Source organism: Myotis yumanensis, unplaced genomic scaffold (assembly GCF_028538775.1).
Source record: "Myotis yumanensis isolate MYYU_CA2020_CCGP unplaced genomic scaffold, mMyoYum1.0.hap1 SCAF_35, whole genome shotgun sequence".
NCBI lineage: Eukaryota > Metazoa > Chordata > Mammalia > Chiroptera > Vespertilionidae > Myotis > Myotis yumanensis.
The window spans coordinates 163,927-167,876 of record NW_027223786.1 but is presented as its reverse complement, the minus strand read 5'-3'; the positions used below and the strand labels follow the sequence as shown (position 1 = coordinate 167,876).

General features: G+C 57.0%; 1 non-coding gene across 1 annotated transcript; it reads right to left on the bottom strand.

Annotated features, from left to right (window-relative positions):
* Positions 1-2,174: 2,174 nt before the first annotated feature.
* LOC139000856 (5.8S ribosomal RNA) lies at positions 2,175-2,327 on the bottom strand. The gene has a single exon (XR_011469733.1). It is a non-coding gene; the product is annotated as a 5.8S ribosomal RNA (ribosomal RNA).
* Positions 2,328-3,950: the final 1,623 nt, after the last annotated feature.

The window sequence follows — 3,950 nt, the reverse complement described above, 5'->3', positions numbered from 1 at the left end:
TCTCCCTTCTTCTCTGAAATCAATAAAGATATATTTTAACACACACACACACACACACACACACACCAAAAACACAAAGGTATTGATCCACCTCCGTATAGTAAAAAGTGTACTTGTACAATGTTTTGTACTTGCATTTTGTGCTATCCAAACGGGGAAGTTAACATGCCGGATTTGTGGTGGCGGGGAGAGCATAAAAGAGAGGGATTGACCTTTGCCGTTTCAAAATGGCGGCTGCCGCCCTAACTGGTTTGGCTCAGTGGACAGAGCACCATCCTGCGGACTAAAGGGTCCCAGGTTCGATTCCGGTCAAGGGCATATACCTTGGTTGTGGGCACATCCCCAGTAGGAGATGTGCCAGAGGCAGCTGATTGAGATTTCTCTATCTTTGAGGTTTCTAATTTTCTATCCCTCTCCCTTCCACTCTATTAAAAAATCAATCAATAATATTTAAGAAACAAAATGGCGGCTGCCAAGTTACTGGAGCCAAAAGAGCAGGAAGTATGCCACGGTCACCCCCATCACGGGACAGTGCATGAACACTAAGGTAGAGATCCACCTCATGCACCAAATCCACCTGCCAGATGGTGAGATCGTCCACAACTTCAACGAGCTCTCCAGCATGGTCCAATTGATTGATGAGCAGATGATCTGGGAGCAGCAGCAGCAGCAGCAGCAGCAGCAGCAGCAAGAACACGGGACTGAGGAGAGCCAGGGCCATGGCTGGCAGGGCCCTGCCCAGCCCTGCGTCAGGGACTCCAGGGCTGCAGCTTCGGAGGAGTAGCCTGTTCCATCTGTTCTGCGTGAGGGCGTGGGCTCAAGAAATCAGTTTAAAAAAAAAAAGAAAACCTCCTTAGAAATGTCATTGATACAGCAGTGCAGGGGAGTGGGCCTTCTGTGTGCCACATTTCCCCCACCCCAACCTGCAGCATGTGTTTCTATAGCGTGGAAACTATTACTGTTAACTTACCTATCTTCGTCTTCGCCAGTCACTGCCCTAGAGTCTCCATCCTGTTCAATGAGAACCACTTCGTGTTCATCTGGCTGGAGGCAAAATACGTCATCCTGTTCGGCAGAGTCCAGAACACCTTCCAGAATGTGGAGGCACCATCCCCGCAGGCCTTCCTGGAGATGCTATTGAACATACAGTCCGGACCTCCGGGGAGGAGCAGCTTGCATGCACTTTGAAGATTTGACCTTCTGACCTGGTTTAAAAAAAAAAAAACTCCTTAGAAATGACTTTGATACAATAGCGCTGGGGAGTGGCCCTTCTGTATGCCACATTTCCCGCACCCCACAGCTGGGCGGGGATTCTGTGCTGTGCTCTTCCCTGTTCACTCACTGTTACTGAGGGAATCCTGGTTAGTTTTTTTTCCTCTGCTAGTATGCTTAAATTCATCGTGTCACCAGGTCTGATCTGAGGTCATGTCTAGGAAGGGGCGCACGCACACACACGCCATGGAGAGAGCAGCTTCCCCAGAAGAGACTGGTGAGAGGAACCCTTACCTGCACGCATGAGGGACACCATGCACGATATGTCCCGCCTCTCCCTCTCTGCCTTGCCTTGCCCTGAGGACTGGGCGAGGCAAGGAGGGGGTCTCACGGACAGGAGCTCAAGCTGGAAGGAGAAGGGGTAGCCTTTTGCCAGCAGAGGGGGTGTGAGTTTGGTGGTGGTCTCTGGGTGGGGCAGGTGGATGCATGGGCCAAGATGACGCCGTAGCCCCACAAAGCACACAAACCCACCCCAGACACACTCACACACCCAATGGGCCTGTCAACGCATGAGGCGGCGCAGCCACAGCCCAGGTTGTAGAGCACTTGGCTGGGGAGAACACTGTGGAGTCTCGAGTGGCACCACCAGGGCACGTGTCCCCATGGCGCGACCCCACCCATGACTCGGCCTTGGCTCAAGCCACAACCCAGGCAGAGTCGGAGTGGGGAAGGGGACACTGTCACCACAATGGGCCCCACGACCACAACTCTCTTTTCCCGTTGGCCGCGTGCGGCGCGAGGAAGCTCCTGAGAGAGAAAACCATTGCTTCGGGGCCTCTCCCTTCTCTCAAGGGGAGCACAGACACCGTTGTCTACACTTCCGTGGACGCAGGGCCCAAGGAACAGCCCTTCGAGGAAACCCCAGCCGCGCAAGACACCCCGGGACGTGTTTGATCGGCAAGCGATGCTCACACAGGCATAGCCCGGGTAGGAACCCTGGCCCGCAAGTGCGTTTAAAGTGTAGATGATCAATGTGTCCTGCAATTCACATTAATTCTCGCAGCTAGCTGCGTTCTTCATCGGTGCACAACCCAAGTGATCCACCGCTAAGAGTCGTAACGTTTTGGTTAACTTTGGTTTTCGCTCCCTGGCATGGCAACCTTCTCTTCCCCACCCCCCATCCCACTGGTGGGGGGCAGGGGCACCTCAGGCAGCCGTCTAAGAACGAGACAAACAAGATCAGACTCTGCAGGTAGGGAAGGAATGACCATGGGGTGGTCCGAAGCAACGGCCCCCAAGGGGCCCGGGAGTAGGGGAGGGAAAAGGGGGGGAAAGGGCACGGGGACCTTTCCCCTGACCCTCCCCATGGGCTGAAAGCCCCTGACCCAAGGCGGACGGGCGACCCCCAGGGGTCTTTAAACCTCCGCACCCGTACGTGCTAGGTACCTGGAATGGGGGGAGCGAACGGGGTGGGGAACCAAGTTCCAATGTGCGCCTCCACCCCGGATGCCTCGACCCTTCAACCCAATGGTTTCCGCAACCTGCACACAGGTGGGTACAGAGCCCTGATGGGGCCTGCCCATGACTTGGCCGCCCGCTGACCTGGCAACGTGGATCATCCCCCCCAACGCCCCTTCAGCGCCGACCAACCACCGTCGTTTCCACCACCTGGTGGACGCCAACCCGGGAAACCCCACACTACACATGTCAACACGCGTCCCGGGGCCGAACCCCCCTTCTCTCCCTCCACCACAGCGTCCCATCCCCGCACCCCTGGCCCAGACCCCTCGCCACCTTGGGGTGAGGGGCTGCGACAGGAAGCGGGGTGCAGGCTGGGGCACGGGGCGTGGCCTGTGGGGCGGGGGAAAGCAGGACACCCTGAACGCACGTGCGCACACCCGTCCGCACTGCGGGTGGTGGATGGCGGACGAGAGACACGGGGCAGATGGTTGTGCTCCTGACGGGAAAGACAGGATGACCCGCGCCCAGGGCAGGCGGCGGGAAGGGGCCACCGTGGCCCCGTTCCCGAGACGAGCCTGGGGGGGAACATCCACAATGCATGCCCTTGTCTTCTTGCGGCCAGGGGTGAGGGTGAAAATGAACCACAAGGTGGAGGGCATGGGCAACGGGGGCACCCCAAGGCCCCTTCCGAGTCCCTGCTCGCTCCTTCTCTCACGACCTGTGGGAGCCAGGCAGCAGCCGGCGCCGCCCTGAACCAGCCCGGGCCTCAAAAACCACAGGGGTTAAGCCAGAGGACAGCGACCCAACTGACCAAACACGTAAGGACTTAGGCTCAGTCACCCCTTTCTCCGTTAATGATCCTTCCACAGGTTCACCTATGGAAACCTTGTTACGACTTTTACTTCCTCTAGAGAGTCAGGTTCCACCGCCTTCTCAGCACTCCACCAGGGCTGTGGGCCGACCCCCGCTGGGCCCATCCGCGGGCTTCACTAAACCATCCAATTGGTAGTGGCAACGGGCGGTGTGTACAAAGGGCAGGGACTTAATCGACCCAAGCTTATGACCCGCACTTACTGGGAATTCCTCATTCATGGGGAATAATTGCAATCCCCGTTCCCCATCACAAATGGGGTTCAAAGGTAACCCGCGCCTGCCAGCATAGGGTAGGCACATACTGAGCCAGTCAGTGTAGAGCCGTGCAGCCGGGACATCTAAGGGCATCACAAACCGGTTATTGCTCAATCTCGGGTGGCTGAACACCACTTGTCCCTCTAAGA